This window comes from Cryptomeria japonica, chromosome 11 (genome assembly GCF_030272615.1).
Source record: "Cryptomeria japonica chromosome 11, Sugi_1.0, whole genome shotgun sequence".
NCBI lineage: Eukaryota > Viridiplantae > Streptophyta > Pinopsida > Cupressales > Cupressaceae > Cryptomeria > Cryptomeria japonica.
The window spans coordinates 44159076-44165354 of record NC_081415.1 but is presented as its reverse complement, the minus strand read 5'-3'; positions in this window follow the sequence as shown (position 1 = coordinate 44165354).

Below are 6279 nucleotides of genomic sequence, written 5' to 3'. Positions count from 1 at the left end.
GAAATTTGGAGAAGGTTCTTCCTCCACACCTATCAAGGGCACTCTAGTCATCACTAAGGAGGAATCTAAAGCCCAAGAGGCTGCTATTACATTGAGCAACGAGCTGCCAAAAGAAAAAATTCTGAAGAGGAAGAAACAGGACACATCAAAGGTATCACCGAATCCTTCAGTAAAGCGCCCCTATACTAGATCATCTGTAGTGTCACCGAGCAAGAAGCAGAAAAATGTTGCTATTCCAAAGGTAACAAAAACTTATAAGAAATCTACACTAAGACTCATTTTGACTAAAGAGTCTAGTGACACCGAATCTAAAGAAGCAAGTAAATTTCAGATTGTTAAGAGCAAAAAGGTAGATGTACATAGTGTTGAAAATTTTTGCACAAATTTGAAACAATATGGTGGATTTGGAGCATTCAGATATGTTAAGTATGAATCCAGATCTGATGATGAAAAGAGACAAATAGAAGAAGTTGTCATCTGCACACTTCTGAAATTCCAATTGGTCCCATTGGAAGTAACTAACTCTCTTCCAAAAGAATTGTATTTGCATATTGATAACAGGTGGAAATATGCCATGGACTCGAAAAAAATAGATAAGAGAAAGAAGTCTGGTACATCTCTTTCCTGACATGTTGGTAGATGAGATAAAGGAACATCTGAAAAACTACCACACAAACTTCCTAGTCAAGCAAAGATCCTTGAAATTAATGAATGGCCTTTATATTGAAGTGGAGCAGGAGACAAAAGAAAAGTGGCAAGAAATTTTTCGAATCAAGAGTACTACCGAGCAAGGTGAAGTTGAAATAGTTGATGTCACCGGGCAAGATCCTGATATCATCGAGCAAGACCTTGCTAACACTATACAAATTGATGAGGATATCATGGACACCGAGGCACTAGAATAGGAAATGATAGAAGGGAATGCATATTCCAAACTGGTATCCAATGAGTCAGTTTTGGAACAAGTTCAGCCCTATCCTCCAGTCACTCAGCCTGTTTCAACCGAGGCCCCTCATGATACTGAACAAGGAACAGAGGATCACAAGTCTACAGAAGGAGAAGCTACTCCTTATGCCATCGGGGAACAGACTTCTCAAGCTCCTTCTAACACTAAAAATGTTACAACTGAGACCCCGAGCAAAGATTCACCGAAGGACTCAACAGAAGCTAAAGAAACTGACAAAAAAATTGCCTCTACCGAGCAACCTACCGAGGGTATACAAGCCTCCCAAGCTATTGTCCTAGTTCAACCGGTGAAAGCCTCATCATCTAAAGAAAAGAAAATGAAAAAGCATAGTTTCAAGTTAGAATTGTTGAAACCAATAGTGTTGCCCAATGTAGACATATCAAAATTAAAAGGGCAAGCACTCATTGAATTCGGTGAACTATGCAAATGCAAAGCAGAACAAGAGAAGCAAATGGCTATACAAAAGAAAATCAAAGTTCTTCAGAAGGTGAAAGCACTCCTAATAGATATGCTACCTGCAACTACAGTGTCAAAAGATGCAGCCATCCATATTCAATTGGATGAACTCCTCAATCAGATAGAGACATCTGGAGTAGACGCATCTAAATATTTGAGCAAATTGAAGGACCAAGAGCTCACTGCAAAAATGATTGAAGGAGTCCAGAAAGCCATTGTTGTCGGTAAAGTTAAGCTTGTCAACCTCATTGCTGAGTTGTCCTCTCAACTCAAGCACATTCTTTATTTATTTCAGAAACTTTGTACATTCTCTTTATTCATTAAAGATATCAAAAATAAAACAAAAGTAATTGAGAAAGAGATCACTGATCTCTCAAATAAGTTGACCACTGAGCCAAATTCTATTCAGAATTTCTACACCAAATTGCAAAAGCTCATGGCTCAACAGTTGGAACTCATGAATGAAGAGCACAAGATCAGAATGGATATCATGACTCTTCAAACCTTGTTCATTCCACACTTGTCCTCCGTCCAAGAACAGATCAACCGTGCTACCTATTTATCTACTACACAAGAGGGAAGCACATTAGATGGTTTAATTTCACTATTAGCTGACATTCAAGCTCAGAATTCTTTAATGGATAGTGTAAAGGATGCCCTCTCTACCGCTCTCACTGATGCCCGAACAAAGTATAAATCCATTTTTGACCAGTTGCCTCCATCGAATGGTAACTAAGTTTTGATGTTTGTCAAAAAGGGGGAGTATAGTATACAAGTATCAAAGGGGGAGTGTAGTATACAAGAGCAGTATACCAAGTAGTAATCAAAGAGTGTGCAAAATCAGAGTTATGTACAGTATATTGGTAAGGAGAGTATATCTAAATATACTATTTCATTGACAATTGTATATACTGTCAGTTTAGTCAAATTTTGTAAGTATATAGATTTTTGAGTTATGACTTTGAAAGTAGTTTTGTCAAACATCTCAACTAATGTCAAAAAGGGAGATTGTTACTACTTACTAAGTTGCCATTAGTTTTATATCCAAAGTCATTCTATATACTCTAGTCGATTACTACTACCAAAATATTCAGTCAGTAAGCACAGTGCAGTCGGTTATAAAAGAAAGTAGTCTCAAAGCTTAGTATACACCGAGCAGTCTACCGAGTAATGTTCTATGACTACTGAGCAGCAAAGATGATACACCGAGTGAAACGTGTTACCAGATTCAATGAACCTGGACACACATATGGAAACGTGTTACAAGATCGAGGAACATAGAACCGATTGGAAATTGCACTTAAAGATTTTGTATGATTTCGAGGTCATCTATCCAATGAAATATTTTGTATGGTTATTCATTTGATAAATCATGTTTGTAAGATTGAAGCATGAACCTGATCACCGACATAAGAGATCTATTTATACAACATGAATTAAGGTTCAAACATAAGAATGTATGAAGCGAGACATGTGTAATAGATAAGGAAGCACAGAGTATTGTGACTGTCAGAGACACAGAGGTCACCGAGAAGGATTTCATAGAACAGTCAAGGGACAGAGTAAACAGAAGGGTTTACCGAGTTAATATATGGATTACCGAGGTATGCTATAAGCAAGGTAATATCATTTTGAGCACATAGAATCTGCTATAACATTCCAGATGTAAATTTTTTGTAAGAATTTGATTGTAATATTTTGAGTTGTAAGAGAAACCTTTAACAGGGTAAAAGACTCTAACAAAGTCTATAAATTGTAAAGCCTTTAACCAGGTGCAGCATTTAGAATCACACAATCACACTCTAAATCTCAGGCACCTGCAAGTGTTCAAAAAAGTACACAACTCTCCTTGTTCATTAAACTAAGAAAATAACAACACCACTATGAAGTACACTACACATACTCTCCAATACCTATTTGAAATTGAAAATATAATTCTATTTATAAAAGTTGTGTTCAAATTTGTGAAAACTAGAACATCTTACCTCTAGGCCCCAACAATTAATCAAAATGGAAAAGTTAGGGAATCAAATCTATACCACTATGAAGTGCTAGGAACCAACTTTCCAATGAGTATAAGAAGTCAAAAAATAGACCATCTAGATGAAACTTACTTTCATTTGAAAAAAACTAAAATGCCTATATATTCAAATAGGAGTGGCCTTTAAGTGACCCCCATTGACAACGGTTGGACAGTGGCATGACAATGGTGCTTGGGTAGCGTTGTGGTGGTTGGAGTCAACGACAAAAAATATGTTTGAATTTATTTATTTTTATTTAAAAAAGGGTTGACATTATAAAACAAAGCAATTTTAGTGTTTATTATTAGCAGATGATTTCAAATTTAATATAAAAAAAATAACTTTATAAGCTAGGGTCTTAATTTATTTAATGCTAGTGCTTATGTAAATGTGGCAAGCTAAGTGGGGGGTACCGCCAAACCATGGTTGGCCAATGACCTGCCACTGACAATACCCTCTAGCATCGTTGATGGTCAGATAACGTATCGCTACTACATAGCCCTCCTCCCCCGCCACCCCCCGCCGAAAAGAAAAATAAAAAACTCTTCTCCAAAATACTTTAAAAACTCGTTCCCTCCATAATTTTGATTTTTGTAGGAATTTTTTGAATGTGATGAGGTTATATTTTTTCTTTTAATTTATAATTTATGCAAACCTATAAATTTGGCAACTGTACTATCTTATGGTTAAAAAATTGTATTTTTTCAACTTTAACAAAATAGGTGAAATTTTTTCTCAACCATCCTGGATCCAATGGTGAGGTCCATTTTGTCCTAGGGGTCATCTACAAAACTTCCCCCACAAAACCCTAATTTGAATGCACATTCAAGAAACCCATTTAACCCAGCATTTTTGAAACCCCAAATTTGCTAACAACCCATCATAATAGAAAACACAAAAACTTAAGACATCCCTCATATTTTGTCATGTCTTAACTCTTTCATGCAAACCTATAGATTCAAACTGAATAAGGATTTACTCTATGAAGAGTTATACAACCACAACCATGACTTTGATACCAAATCAAAGGAAATTTGTAGCCACATGATAACAATTTTCATTAACCCAAAAGAAAATTCTATGCAAACAAGTATTCAAAATCGAAAGACAAGAGAAAAGACAACATATCCATCAAAGATGGCATGAGATATACCCTTAGAAAACTCTCAAGAGAGAAAAATTCAACCTCCAAAAGCATTCGTGACTCATGTATTATTCAACAATAAACATTACAATACATCTTTAGAGTCTCCATGAACACCTTTGAAACATCAAGCCTCTCCAATTCATGCTACATGTGTCCAAGCATGTAACCACACATCACATGTCATAAAATGATGAATAAATGATGAATATGTAGAAATGTGCATAAAGAGAGAGTATAAAGTCAAATAAATGGAAATTGATGTAAAGAGATGAAACAAGCAAGAAAAAGTACCAAGTTGTGAACCAAACTTGGCACAAGAGTATGTCATTTGTCATTATATATTTGTATTAAGACATTCAATAAAAACAAGTCCAAAACAAAATGGGAATTAGCATGACCATTAAAAAATGGTATTGTAACATTGAACTTAATGCTCTAAGAACATGCAACCTATAATCATCTGCAACTAAATCATTAAAAAAAATTAAAATTCCGAGTATCAAATGCTAATAGCTTTGAGGGTATGTCATGTATGTCATGTCAACCATATATGATCAAGCAAATTAATATTCATGACTAGTAAAACTTGTTTAAGGCAGCCTACAATACACTCACAAGATTCCTTTATGGAAAATTTCAATCATGAAAATTTGTAGGGTCTGCATATGTTTAAGGCAAATTCCATTTATGACTAGTTAAAATTGTTTTGAGGCAGCCTACAATACACTCGTGTAACAATCAGTTACCAATACATTATACATGATCACATACATCTACCATTTTCATAGATAATACTTTCATTAAAATGTTGACATGTAAACGTAAATGGTCAATTACATTCGCTATCTTCATAGTTAATACTTTCTCATAGTTTAATCTGACCAATACATGCAGAAAGATGTTGAGAAAAACTCTGAATCGTTTTAGGACGAACGTGTCAAGGATAATTAAGTTTTCGTCACGCTCATTATAAACTCTGTAAGATAAAGGTAAGGCACATAGAACGAATTATTGAAAGGGCTCCCCACAACTCCAGTGCATCTCTCGTCGACTGAGCTTTAACAAACATGTCAATTGCAGCAACAAACTTAGCATATAACGCAGCTTGTTGCCCATCTTCATCTGGACCTTGATTACTAACAATTTAGAGTTACTGTATTACTAAAGATAACAAACAAACTTAGGATCTTTTGTTGTTAAATCTATTGAATCTTCACAATTTCTTGCTACTATCTGTCACTGTAGTGCATTTTTATGTTTAAAATTATGTTCTAGGAGTGTGATAAAATGCATATCCAAATACTCTCTGACCATTTCATTACTGTAGCACTCAAGTGAATCATGCGGACTATTTTCTTGTTAAATCGTATTGAATCTTCACAAATCACAATAATGCTTTTACATATTTTAGATTGTGCTTTGTCTGCCACAGAATGAACACTCAAACACTCCCCTCAATACTCAAACACTACCCTCAATACTGCACCACTCACTAAAATTTTCAAAAATTTTCAAAAATTTGCTGCTATTAGTGTAGATACATGCAAATATAGGAATAGCAACGAAGGAATAGCTGCCACACAAACTAAATAGCTGTTTGTCGGTAATATTTGAAACGAATTTTTTTGAATAAATAAAAAGATCAAAGCTTGCATTCATGCTGTAAACATAGTTTACGTAGTTCGAAG